Source organism: Mobula birostris, chromosome 6, assembly GCF_030028105.1.
Source record: "Mobula birostris isolate sMobBir1 chromosome 6, sMobBir1.hap1, whole genome shotgun sequence".
Lineage (NCBI taxonomy): Eukaryota > Metazoa > Chordata > Chondrichthyes > Myliobatiformes > Myliobatidae > Mobula > Mobula birostris.
Window position 1 is genome coordinate 112598010 of NC_092375.1, and position 14516 is coordinate 112612525.

General features: G+C 44.5%; 1 protein-coding gene across 8 annotated transcripts in view; it reads left to right on the forward strand.

The window, feature by feature from the left end:
* Nucleotides 1–14516, forward strand: part of tmem198ab (transmembrane protein 198ab) — a 133004-nt gene that overhangs the window by 18606 nt on the left and 99882 nt on the right. Inside the window, exon 1 of one of the 8 annotated variants that reach the window (XM_072261017.1) lies at nucleotides 10362–10392. The exons of the other annotated variants lie outside the window; for them this stretch is intronic. The gene's annotated coding sequence lies outside the window, so the exon portion shown is untranslated. Of the gene's footprint in view, nucleotides 1–10361; nucleotides 10393–14516 lie in introns of those variants that run through there. 8 annotated transcript variants of the gene reach the window in all.

Consider the following 14516-nt stretch of genomic DNA (forward strand, 5'->3'; position numbering starts at 1 on the left):
TAAATCAGAGTACTAAATACAGGATGTTATGTTGAAATTGTTTAAGATGTTTGTGAGGCCTATTTTGGAGGATTGTGTGCAGTTTTGGTCACCTACGTATGGGAAAGATATCAATAAGATTGTAAGAGTAGAGAGAAAATTTACAAGGATGTTGTCACGACTTAAGGACCTGAGTTATAGAAAAAGGTTGAATAGGTTAGAACTTCATTTTTCTGGGGTATAGGAGAATGAGGGGAGATTTGACAGAAGTACACAAAATTATGGCTGGCCGGTGGCGCAATGACATCAGCGCCGGACTCCGGAGCGAAGGTTCCCGAGTTCGAATCCAGTCGGGCCACTTTCCATCTGTGCCAGGTTGAGTGTCGAGCTCGCAACTCGGCCCTGTAAAAAAAAACTGCGCTATAAGAAGGACGTGGGGGACCACTCACACAATCTTTCCTCCAAGGCAACCACTTGAAAAGTGGTCGCCGAGGCTCTGGCAGAGTATGGCACACACAAAAAACCAGAAAATTATGAGGGGTATAATTTGGGTAACTGCAAACAGATGTTTTCCACTGAGGTTGGGTGAGACGAGAACTAAAGCTCATGGTTTTGAAGGTGAAAGGTGAAATACTTCAGGGAAACACCAGGGGGAATTGCTTCACTCAAAGTGGTGCGAGTTTGGAACAAGAAGCCAGTGGAAGTGGAGAATACAGGTTGGATTCCAACACTTGAGAGAAGTTTGAATGAGTACGTGCATGGGAGGGATCTGGAGGTCGGTGGTCCAGGTGCAGGTCGATGGGACATGGCAGAATAATAGTTTGGCAAGGACCAGATGGGTCGAAATGCCTGTTTCTGTGCTGAGGTGCTCCACGTCTCTGTGACAGTAACAAATCAAACCAAACAGGTCTTCATTGGACTGTTCAGGGATAATCAGCATAACTGTGTGGATAATCCTGTCTTTCACATCTAATAGATTTTTTGGAGGAGGTGACCAAGAGCATTGAGGCAGGGCAATAGATGCTGTCTACATGGACTAAGTAAGGCCCATAGACTGGGCCATAAGGTTAGATCAAACAGGATCCAGTGTGAGCTAATGGAATGAGTTGGGAGTTGTGGTGGAGTGTTGTTCTGTCAGTCTGGTGGTTCCTGACGAACGGTGTGCTGCAGGGAATGGGGCTTGGTCCCATGTGGTTAGTGGTATGTTTATTATAGTCACATTTACCAAAATACAGTGAAAAGCTTGAACTTGAGACTCTGCAGGTGCTGGAAATCCAGAGCAACACACACACACAATGCTGGACCAACTCAGCAGGTCAGGTAGCATCTATGGAGGGGAAGAAACAGTCGACATTTTGGGCTGGGTCCTGACGAATGGCCTAACCTGCTGAGTTCCACCAGTATTTTGTGTGGGTTACAGTGAAAACCTCATCGTTCGTACTGTCATTTGGATCAATTCATTACAACAGTGCGTTGATATACAATATGGCAAGTGACAACAGAATGTAGAATAGAATGGAGCAGCTACAGAGATAGTACAATGCAAGTAAACAATAATGTTCATGATCATAACAAGGTAGACTGTGAGGTCAGGAGTCCACCTTATTGTTCAGCTGTCTTATAACAGAGGATAGAAGTTGTCCTGTTGTCTGATGATGTGTATGTACAGAAGCTTTTTGTAATCACCTGCCCAATGGGAGAGGGGAGAAAAACAATGTTTGGGGTGAGTTAATTATGCCGGCTGCTTTACTGAGGCAGTGAGAAACATAGACAGAGTCTATAGAGGGGAGGCTGGTTCCTCTGATGTGCTGAGCTGTGTCCTCAACTCTCTGCTGTTTCCTGTGCTCACAGACAGAGCAATTTCCATAGCAAACCACTGTGCATCCAGTTGAAACACATCCATAAAAATTGGTAATACTGATCTGCATGAGAGTATTGAGTTTGCATATGGCACTAAAATCAGTGATGAAGATTGGCTAAGGTTGCAACAGCACCGTTCAATTGGGAACATGGGCTAAGGGAAGGCAGTTGGAATTTATTTCAAACAGGTGTGAATTGATGCATTTTGCTAAGTGGAACCAGGGCAGACTGGCACAGTATGTGTCAGGGTACTGAACATCGTTGTAGAGCAGAGAAGTCTTGTAGTGTGTACGTAGTTTCCTGGCAGTGGCTAAAGATGATGTAAAGATGGTGAGAGAGAGGAGAGGGAGAGACGGTGTGGGTGTAAGAATTAGAAAGAAAAGAGGAAGAGCGGGTAAGAAATAACGAGAGAAAGGATGGAGAAAGAGGGAGAGAAATAGAGGTAGTAAGGGAGAAAGGAAAGAGGACAACAGAGAGAAGAGGAGAGAGAGTGAAGGGGGGGGAGTGACAGAAATGTTCCTTTTTTGAAAGGTAAAGCTAGCAGGCAGGAAGTGTGCACAATATGGGAGCATTACTCACTGTTCAGAAAGTCGTCTTCACACTGAGTGTTATAATTCTGGAACTCACCATGGAAAAGGGTGTTAAATAAAATAAATTCTCAGAAATAAATGCTGTCGGCATTTGGCCCTCGAATCTATTCTATTATTCAAAAGTTCAATGATTTAGTTTCATTATCCAGTCTTGTGATGTAACTCCCTACATCCAACCCTGCATTTAGTGCACATTCCTAATTAACCCTCAGAATGTTGTCAAAATATTTCCATTTGACACAGAAGAAAGCCATTCAGCTCAGTGAATTCATGATAGCTCATAAAGCAATCACTTTTCTCCCCCCTGTAATTTTCCCTGTAACCTAATCTTCCCACACTCCCATCAATTGATCCGGGTTCAATTCCTGCTGCTGTAGGTAAGGGTGCTCCAGTTTCCTCCCACATTTCAAAGAACGGGTTGGGGTTAGTAAGTTGTGGGCATGTTATGTTGGCACAGAAAGCATGGTGACACTTGTAAGCTGCCCCCAGCACATCCTCGAACTATATTGATTGTCGGCACAAGTGACACGTGTTTTGATGGACATGAGACAATTAAAGTTGATCTCTAAAGATTTGATCTACATGAATGGTATGTAAGACAAGATTTTCACTATCTTGTACATGTGATAATAAACCAATTTCAGTTCTTTTCATACATAGATTCTGGTAAGGGTAGGAAGTAATGCACACATAATGCTGGAGGAACTAGGCAGGTCAGGCAGCATCTATGGAGAGGAATAAACAGTCGACATTTCAAGTCCTGATGAACAAGAATTATCGAATTCTGCTCCTATGTCTTATAGTTTATGGTCTTATCTAGAAGGCCAGCATTAGAAGAGTGTCATAATGAAAGATCTCAGCCAAAGCACCAACTGATTATTTCTCTCCATAGGTGCTGCCTGAGGGGCTGAGATCTTCCAGCATTGTGTGTTAGTTGCTCTGGATTTCCAGCATCAGTAGAATCTTTTGTGTTTCTGGGTGGGAAATGTTGGCTATAGAACATTAGTGGTCCCTCGATGTGATAGCTGCACATGAAGTAATTCAAACAGTCTGAACAAGACTTTCTAATGATCACTCACATGGGTCCCAGTTACGTCTTCCGTTTTGATTTTCCAAGCCTACACCAGTATCACTCCCCAACTTTTCCTATGCTACATCGATGACTGCATTGGTGCTGCTTCCTGCACCCATGCTGAGTTCGCCTTCCACCCTGCCCCATCTGCTTCAGAATGAGATTTTTCATTCCAGAACTAAAAGTGTTGTCCTCCTTCACAAAAAGGACTTCCCTTCCTCCACTGTTAACTCTGCCCTCACCTGCAGCTCTTCCATTTCATGCACATCTGCCCTTGCTCCACCCCCACACCACACCATCAGGGGTAGGGCTCCTAGTCCTCACCTACCACCCTATGAGGTTCCGTGTCCAGCACATAATTTCTTGTAACTTCTGCCATCTCCAATAGCATCCCTCCACCAAGCTCATTTCCCTCTCTCCACCACCCCCCGCTTTACACTTTCTGCAGGGGTCACTCCCTGCATGACTCCCTTGTCCATTTGTCTCTCCCCACTCACCTGGTATTGCAAGCAGAACAAGTGCCATACCTGCCCCTACACCACCTCCCTCACTACCATTCATAACCTCATAAAGTCCTTCCAGGTGAGGTGTCACTTCACCTCTGAGTCTGCTGGGGTCACCTGCCATATCTGGTGCTCCCAAAATGACCTTCTATATACTGGTGAGACCAACATAGACTGCGAGACCACCTTGCCGAGTACCTACCAGAAAAAGCGGGATCTCCCAGTGGCCATCCAATCCAATTCTACTTCCCATTCCCATTCTGACATGTCAGTCCACAGCCTTCTCTAGCAATATTTTGTTTGGGTAGCCTCCAACCTGATGGCATAAACATCAATTTCTCAAATTTCCGGTAATTGTCCTCTCTCCCTATTCCTCATTGCTGTTTCCCTCTCTCACCTTATCCCCTTACCTGCCCATCACCTCCCTCTGGTGCTCCCCCAACTTCCCTGGTCTTCTACCCTCTCCTATGAGATTCCCCCTTCTCCAGTCCTTCATCTATTTCACCAATCAACTTCCCAGCTCTTTACTTCACTCTCCTCCCCCTCTCCTGGTTTCACCTACCACCTTGTACTTCCTCCCCAGCTCCCTGACCTCCTTTTTTTCTTCTAGTCCTGATGAAGGGTCTCAGCCCAAAATGTTGACTGTTTACTCTTTTTCCATAGATGCTGCCAGGACTGCTGAGTTCCTCCTGCATTTTGTGTGTGTTGCGTAAAGTAATTGGAGATGTATTTGCTGAGCTAACTCTCTGTTTATTATTGATCCTCGCTCTTGTGATGTGTAGTCTGTTGAGTGTGCTCTTTCTCTGCTTTCTGTCATTGCTGCCTGGGGCAATATTCTCCCTGCATTTCACATCACTCAAATGGATCCATTCATTCAATCCTCTTTGAGCCTTGGACCGAGACCTTTCATCAGGATGCTCTTCAGTCTGTTCCAGCTGTATTGGACTGGAGTTTACCTCTGACAACAGGAGCTTGCTTCGTGCTAACCAGAATCAAAATCAGTTTACTATCACTGACGTTTGTTGTTTTGCAGCAGCAGTGCAGTGCAATATAAAAAAATCTATAAATTACAATAAACAATACAGTGGATTCCAGTTACTGCGGACACATTGGGATTAGTACATTTAGGCGGCTGCTTGAATTTAGCCAGTTTCATGGGAAAAGTTAAAAAGTATAAAAAAAAGACAAACTACTGTTTAACTGAGTAACAATTAATATATTTAAGTGAAATGCAGAATAATAATAAGACTACCAATACCTCTACGGTACTATAAAACTGTATTAGGTCCTAATAGTTATCGAATTTGTCTGTGTTATTTTGATTGACTGTAAATGAACAAAATCAGCACTGTCACTTAACTGCAGATAATGGGCTGCCTTCATAGAATGCTTGACACAATTGCATCCTCCAAATCTTCATTTTCATTGTAACATTCTAGGTTATTGCCAATAGCTTCAAATTCTTCATAGTTCCTAACTTGTTGAAGTAGTGAAATCGTTTCTGTCTCTGGCATTTCCAAGCCTGAATGCTTGAAACTGCGATGAGCAAAACAGCTCCAAATCATCTTACTGCTTATTTCTTGCCAACTATCAGCGACAAAAATCACTGCATTTTGAACACAAGCAGATGCAACTGAAGCTACTTAAAAACTGATCGCTCCAAGCACAGTGTAGAGCCTGATGACTACGCAAGTGCATGTGACTGATGCTAGCTCCAAACTGTTCAGCAACAGTCTCCTGCCCCAATTAAGCAGCAGAGTACCCCGAATAAACAAAGGGAATCCCAGCTACTTTAACCATTTTGTTATTGTTCTTTAAGAGTTGTCTCGTAAATTAGTGGTGTAAAAAGAGCAAATAAAGTAGTGGGGTAGAGTTCATGGGTTCATTTCCCATTCAGAAATCTGATAGTGGAGGGGAAGAAACTGTTCCTGAAATGATAAGTTTGTGTCTTCAGGCTCCTTTATTTCCACTGTGATAGTAGGAATGAGAAGAGGGCATGTGCTAGATGAAGGGGTTCCTTAATGATTGGTTGCTGCCTTTTTGAGGCGTTGCCTTTGAAGATGTCCTTTGTGCTGGGGAGGCCGGTCACCATGATAGAGCTGGCTGAGTTTTCAACCATCTGCAGCTCCTTTTGATCCTGTGCAGTGGCTTCTCCATACCAGACACTGATGCTACTAGTCAGAATGCTCTCCATGGTACATCTGTAGAAATTTGCAAGCATCTCTGGTGACATACCACATCTCCGCAACCTCCTCATGAAATATAGCACCTGACATGCCTTCTTTACATTGGGCCCAGGATAGGTCATCAGAGATGTTGGCATCAGGAATTTAAAGCTGCTCACCCTTTCCACTGCTGATCTCTCGATGAGGACTGCTGTGTGTACCCCTGACTGCCCCTCCCTGAAATCCACAAACACTTCCTCTTCAAGCCCTGGAGGCTTCCATGAGAGACTGTGTTGCAGCAGACTGGAGTTTACCCCTAATGAGGGGGTAGGGGTGCTTGCTTCATGCTAACCAATGCATAACGTCTCTCTCCATTCCCATTTGATAGCCATCAAAAGCTTGCTCTGGCACTGTGCTTGGCTTAACAACTGTCCCCAGATTCACAGAATCATGGAGTGTAGGTGCAGGCCCTCCAGCTCTTCGTGTTCCTTTTAACGGTCAAAGTCAAGTTTGTTGTCATTCGAACCAGTACATGTAGGCACAGGTGCAATGATAAATCTTGATTGTCCTGCTGAAGGGCCTCAGCCCCAAACAACAACTGTTTATTCCTCTCCGTTGATGCTGCCTGACCTGCTGGGCCCCAACAGCATTTGTGTAGTTCTGAATTCCCACCATCTGCACAGTCTCTTGCGTTAATGGAAAAACACACTTACAGCAGTGGCATCACAGGCACGTAGCATCAGACAATCAGCATTCACAAGGAAAACAAATTAGGCATAAATTATACACACTTTTTACAAGAAAGAACCCAATTAAAACAAAAGAAATGTTTATTTCAGTGCAAGTTGAGCACAGTGGTCATAGAGAAACACACAAAGTGCTGGAGGAATTCGGCAGGAGACAGCAGTATCTGTGGAGAGGAATAAACAATCGATGTTTCAGGCTGAGACCCTCCATCAGGACAACAAGGGGGTCAGTGTTATCATGCTGTACTCCTGATGAGTGTTGATCCAGTTGGCTCAAGAACTGAATGGCTGAAGGGAAGTAGCTGTTACTGAACCTGGTGGTGTGAGGCGCAAGGCTTCTGTACCTCCTGCCCAATGATGGCCCTGAGGCGATGGCATAGCCCAGATGGTGGGTGAAGATCTTTGATGCATGTTACCTTCTTGAGGCAGTGCCCCCTACAGGTACTCCATTGGTGGGAGGGATGTCCTGGGCTGATTCCACTGCTCTCTGCAGCTCTCACACATTTGAATTACCATACCAGACTGTGATGCAACTAGGGAAGGATACTTCCTATAAAACCATGTCAAAGGTGCAGAATTGGGCCATTTGGCCCACTGAGTCTGCTTCATCCTTTGAATGCCTGATTTATTATCCCTTTTAATCCCATTCTCCTGCCTTCTCCCTGTAGTCTTTGATGTCCTTACTAATCACAAACTTATCAATCTCTGTTTTAAATACACTCAGTGATTTGGCCTCCACAGCCGTCTGTGGCAATGAATTCAACAGATTCACCACCCTCCAGCTAAGGAAATTCCTCCCCATCTCTGTTCTAAAGGGTCATGCTTGTATTTTGAGGCTGTGTCCTTTGGTCCTAGACTCCCCACTATAGGAAACATCTTCTCCACACTCACTCAATCTAGGTCTTTCAATATTCAATAGGTTTCAATGACCTATTAACATTTCAACATTAAAAAAAATAGGATAGGTATATGAATGAGAGGGGTATTGGTGCAGGTCGATGGGACTAGACGGAGTAATAGTTGAGCATGGACTAGATGGGCTGAAGAGCCTGTTTTTGTACTGCAGTGTTCTATGAATCTTGGATGTATTTAGAACATTGAAAACAGAGCAGTACAACACAGGAACAGGCACTTCAGTCCACAAGGCCTATGCCGAGCATAATATCCAATTAAAGTCAATCCCTTCTGCCTGCACGTGAAACATGCCCTTCATTCCCTGCATGTCCGTGTGTCTATCTAAATGGCACTATTGTATCTGTTTCCATCACCACCCCTGGCAGCCCGTTTCCAATTCCAACTCTTGGCACCTAACACTTTGTGAGCTTAAAAAAAAATAATTCAAAAGAAATGTCCTGCGCATCTCCTTTAAGCTCCCCCCACCTTAAAATTATGTACTCTATTATTTGACACTTTTACCATGGGTAAAAGGATTCTGGCTGTCTACCTTATCCACATCTCCCCATTCTCCAACCAGCCCCCCCACCCTCAGGACATTCTCTCTTCTTTTCCGCTTTCCGCGTTGGGCAGAAGATCCAATCCTGAAAGTATGGACCACCAGGCTCAAGGACTGCTATTGCTATTAAATTGCTCCCTAGTATCAGAAGATGGACTCTTGGCTTCAGACAGTGAGGCCTCATTTTGGCCTTGCTCCTCACTGTCTCTTTAGCATAGCCTCAGAATGCAAGGATGTCCCTTTAGAACACAGGAGGAGGAGGAATTTCGTCATCCAGAGATTTAAGTTTCAAGATTGTTTAATAGCATTTCCAGTACATGAGTGTAACAAGGAACAAAATTATTATAACTCCGGATTCAATGTTAAAAAAAAAACACAAAATAAGATAGAACACAATAAATATAAATACATAAAATAGCCTGTATACATTGATTGTATGTCCATAAATTGACACTCGGCACAGGAGTGTCTGTACATAGGGTGTCTCCTACAGGAAACAGGTGGTGGGAGTTGCGGAGGGGTGGGTCAATAGGGTGACTCTGACAGGAAACGGTGGTGGGAGTCGTGGAGGGGTGGGTCAGTGGTTGGAAGTGTTGATCAGCCTTACTGCTTGGGGAGGATGGCTGTTTTTGAGTCGGGTGGTTCTGGTGTGGATGCTCTGAAGCTGCCTCCCTGATGGGAGTGGGACAAACAATCTATGAACAGGGTGGGTGGAATCCTTCACGATATTACTGGCCTTTCCTGGCATCCTTCTGTATATACAGTATGTCCTTGATGGTGGATAGGCTGGTGCCAGTGATGTGTTGGACAGTTTTGGTCAACCCTTGCAGGGGTGGTGAATCTGTGCATTCATTACCACAGACAGCTGTGGAGGTCAAGTCATCAGGTATATTTAAAGCGGGGTTTGATAGGTTCTTGATTAGTAAGGGTTTCAAAGATTATGGGGAGAAGGCAGGAGAAAAGGTTAAGGGGGATAATAAATCAGCAATGGTGGAATGTCAGAGCAGACTCAATGGGCTGAAGGTCCAGTTCTGTTCTTATGTCTTAGTCTATTCTGCATCCTGTTATTGTTTTACCTTTTACTGCCTTAATGCACTGTGTAATGAACTTTGATCTATAGGAACAGTATGGAAGAGAAATTTTTGACTGCATCTCTGCATGTGACGATAATAAACCAATACTAATTCCAATCAATGTTTCCCAATCAGCCACCACTGAAAGGACATCGATCCGTGCAGTCCCTTCGGCCCATGATGTTCTACCAACATTTTAACCCTCTCCCCACAATCGCGCTAACTCTTCCCCCTCATAGCCCTCCATTTTGCTTTCATCCATATGCCTATCTAATAGTCTCTTAAATACCTCTGCTTCCACCACCACTCCTGACAGTGCATTCCAGGCACCCATCACTTTCTGTGGAAACATAAACTTGACCCACTCCTCTCTGTTAAACCTACTCCCTTTCACCTTCAATCCATTTTCCTTAGTATATGACACTTCCACTCTGGGAAAGTGATTCTGACCATCTACCATATCTGTAGAAATGCCTCTCAGGTCTCCCCTCAGTCTTGACACTCCAGAGTAAACAACCCACATCTGTCCAACCTCTCTCTCTCTCTCTCTCTCTGGCTATCCATTCCATAGGATGATGGTTCCTTTCAGTCAGTTAGTGGAGTTGACCCCACTCCTCAGAAAGGAACAGCGTGTGCGTGAGTTGATTTTAGGTGAGTAGGGGGTTGCACAGGTCTAGACCCACCCTCTCGACATCCCCTCCCGGATCCAGCGGCATAGTGGGGTCCAAGACGTCTGGGGGAGGTTCTGTTGCAGTGAATGGCCAGACCAAGCTTCGATGCAAGGAATGCACTTTCCGCGCTTCATGGCATGTGTGTTTGCTAGATGACTGTTGACCCTACGAGAGAGTTCATCTGCCCTTTGACGGGTCTTGTTTTTTGTCCTGCAGGTGTCTAGCCACCCTCCTCACCAGGCAAACCGGTTTAGTTGCTGACCACCCGACCATGCGACAGGTAGTACTGGGTTAAATGGTACCTGCAGCACTCAGACGAGTGACCTGTCCAACCTAGATAGCACCTGGATGAACTCTTGAATCACCAGGGAATAGAAAGCTAGGGATAAAGTGCTGATAACAGAATGAGGTTGAGGGAGTAATAAATCAACCATGATAGAATAGCAGAGCAGACTCAATGGGCTGAATGGCCTCATTCAGTTCCTTTGTTTTATGGTTTTATGGTTACTGGGATTAGTACAGATGGATAATTCAGAACGAGTCAGGTTTGTCAGGATACACAATTTATAAGTCACAGAGTTGTATATTGTAAAATTTATTGTTTTGTGTCAGCAGTACGGTGAAAAGACCTAAAATTACTATAAATTACAAAATAAATAAATGATACAAAAAATGGTGTTCATGGGTTCATGAACCATTCACAAATCTGATGGTGGAGGGGAAGAAGTTGTTCCTGAATCATTGAGTCTGGGTCTTCAGACTCCTGTACTTCTTCCCTGATGGTAGTAATGAGTAGAGGGAAAGTTCTGAATGGTGAGAGTCTTTAGCGATGGATGCTGCCTCCTTGAAGCACCACCCCTTGAAGATGTCCTCTGTGGTGAGGTGGGTTGTGCTAGTGATGGATCTGCCCGAGTCTATAATCTTCTGCCGCCTTTTGCAATCCTATGCATTGGAGCCTCCGTACCAGGTTGTGATGCAACCAGTCAGAATGCTCTCCACCAAACTTCTATACAAACTTGCATGTCCTTTGGTCACATACTGAATCTCCTCAAGCTCCTAATGAGCTGCAGCTACTGGTTGGCACTAGGTAAACACGAGGTTCTGCAGATGCTGGAACACACACAAAATGCTGGAGGAACCCAGCAGGTCTGGTAGCATCTGTACTGTAGATGTAGAATATCAGTTCTGGTGGAAGGAAGGCTATCAAACTGACACTTGGGTTGTTCTCCCTTGAGCGTCAAAAACCAAAGGATATATTTTGAGGTGACAGAAGGGTGGACTATAGGTGACATGGGGAGGGGAGCAAGTGCCTGGAATGGATTACCAGGGTAGCAGTGGGAACTGGTGAAGAGTTTTGGCTCAAAATGTTGATGGTTTCTTCCCCTCCATAGATACCTCCTGACCCGAGTTCCAGCTACATTTTCTGCGTGTTGTTGTGCTCTAATTTATAGACAGCACGGGCATACCGGGTGAAGGGCCTGTTTCTGTGTTGCTAGTCGAAGACCTAATGTCTATGTGTCCAAATCCGAATCCAGGTTCACTGGAGACCAAAGACTACGGATTGGCCTGGGGTCAGAGGACTGTGTATATGCATGGGAGGGAGGAACAGGGATTGTTTTGTTGCTTGTTGTGTTCTGAGTTGCTCTGCCGAGCATGGTGCCGGGCACGCTATGCTGGTGCCAGACTGTGTGTGACATTTTCAGGATGCTCCCAGCACATCCTTGGGTTGTGCTGGTCGCTAATGCAGACAGCGCATTTCACTGTATGGTTTGGTGTAGACGTGACGAACCAGGTTGAAATTCAAGATTGTTCAATGTTATATCTAGAACATAGTTGTAAAGGAGAACAAAATAATTGTTACTCTGGATCCAATGCCGCACAAAAAATCCACAGTAAGATAAAGAACACAATAATCTAAAAAAACACAATAAATATGAATACATGAGATTATCTGCATACATTAATTGTACGTTCATAAGGTGACTCTAGGCATGGGAGTGTCTGTACTTAAGGTGATTGACAGGAAATGATAAAGTGGTGGTGGTTGGGGTTGTGGAGGGTGGGTTAATGGGTGGAGGTGTTGATTAGTCTTACTGCTTGGGGAAAGTAACGGTTTTTACCTCTGGAGGTCCTGATGTGGATACCACATAGCCTCTTCTCTGATGGGAGTGGGACAAACAGTCCATGATCAGGGTGGGATCCTTCATGATGTTGCTGGCATTTTTCCAGAACCTTTCTGCCTGTGTCTCCTTTCACTCGAGTTGAGTATGATGTTCTCCTAAGGGGTTGTCTATAAATACATTAGATAGCTTATATATATAAATAAACTTGAATCTGGATCTTGAATCTTGTTGGCTTATGAAACACAGCAGCCAATTTGTTCTCAGCAAGTGCAGATAGACACTAGTGAGATAACGACCAACGTAACTGTTCTTCACTGAAGAGGAATGGAGAAATCTAGTCATTATCTCAGTTCTGCATATTGGTGCCTGCTGGCTAAATTGGTAGCTCTTTACTTCAGTATAACTGCACTTCAGGCTTTATTTCATCAGCTGCAAAGTGCTCTGGAGCAGCCAGAGGTCAACAGTGTCATGGATTAAATGCACGTTGTTTTCTTTTCCCTAATGGTACATCAGAAAACTAACAGCTTGCATTTATAGGGGGCACTTTATTGCTGTAGAACATCCCACAGGATCTCCAAGGAAGATTGGCAATAACATCTGGTAATGGAAAAGAATTAGTTAATGCTGGAATTACTCAGCACGTCAGGCAGCGTCTGCGACGAGAGTAACAGGAATTAGCAGAACAATACAGGCCATTTGGCCCAAATGGATCCCTATTTCTGCTAAATGTCCTCTGTCTGTCTATTATCCATGTCCTTCCATTCCCTTCATAGCCATGTGTCTACCTAACAGCCTCTTAAACTCCACCAGTACCCTAAGATCAATTTAACCCTTCCCTCTTGTTGAACGGTGAATCAGGGATAGTGGGACCAAGTGATCTACTCCTGCTCCTGGTTTGTGTGTTCATGTAGAACAGTACATTGCAGACCCTTCAGCTCATGGTGCTGTGCTGATCCTTTAACCTACTCTCAGATCAATCTAGTGCTTCCCTCCTACATAACTTTCCATTTTTTTTTCTTTCATCCATGTACTTATCAGAGTCTCTTAAACGTCCCTAATGTAACCACCAGCCCTGATACTGCCTTCCACACACCCACCACTCTTCGTTTTTTTTAAAAAAAAAACACTTTTGATTTTTCTCCAATCACCTTAAAATTATGCCCCCTCTTAAGTTGACATTTCTGCCCTGGGATAAAGTCTCTGGCTGTCTATGATCTTAAGGCTGATTTATACTTCTGCGTCAACTCGATGCTGTGACCTACGCAAGTGACCGACGTGCGTTGTGAACATTTATACTTGTGCATTGGTGTGTCTATGTCGCTCTGCAACTCGGGCACGTCGCACATGCGTACTCACCTGCCCGCGCAAGGCATCATGGTCATTGTAGTCTTTCTCGGGGTAAACCAGTTTAAAGCGAGCATTTTTTTTCGTAAAAGTGAAATGTGTCCTCCATAATTTCGGAGGTCTGTTGTTCGCAGTTGTTCGGTCTGCGTTGCCACGACGTATAGTTACATTTTGGGAGAGGTGTGCATCAGGCTATGGCGTAGGGATCCGTGTCGGCTCTGCATAGGGTTCGCGGCTACACTGTACCTATGGCGTCAAATTGACGCAGAAATATAAATCAGCCTTTATCTTGTATCCCTCACATCCTCCATTCCAAAGAGGAAAACTCTATCTCATTCAGTCTATCCTCAAAAGACATGCTCTCTGGTGGCACCCTGGTAAATCTCCTCCGCACCAACTCCAAAGCTTCCACATCCTCCCTGTAATGAGATGACCAGAACTGACACCAATCTTATGCCCAGTTTTATTGTCCTCCTCAGTCCTATCACCCATATCCCTCCATTTCCATGTGTCTGTCTGAAAGCCTCTTGAACTCCTCTAAACTACTTGCTTCACCGGTACCCCCATCGCCTTTAAGCTTCCCTCCTCTATCCTTAAAAACATATATTCTCTGGTATTTGACATTTCTACCCTGGGGAAAAGATTCTGACTGTTTACCATCTCTATAATTTTATCCATCTCATAGTTTAAAAACCCCTATTTGGTCTCCACTCAGTCTCTGATGCCCTAGAAGTAACAACTGGAGTTTCAGGTCAATGGCCTTCAGGCTGGGCAGCATGCTAGCATACTGGTTACAAGCCACTTTACAGAATTCAATTTCACCGCTGTCTGTAAGGAGTTTGTACGTTCTACTTGTAATCATGTGGGTTTCCTCCCACATTCCAAAGCTGTACCGGTTAGGGTCGGTGAATAATAGGCTTGCTATGGTGACGCTGGA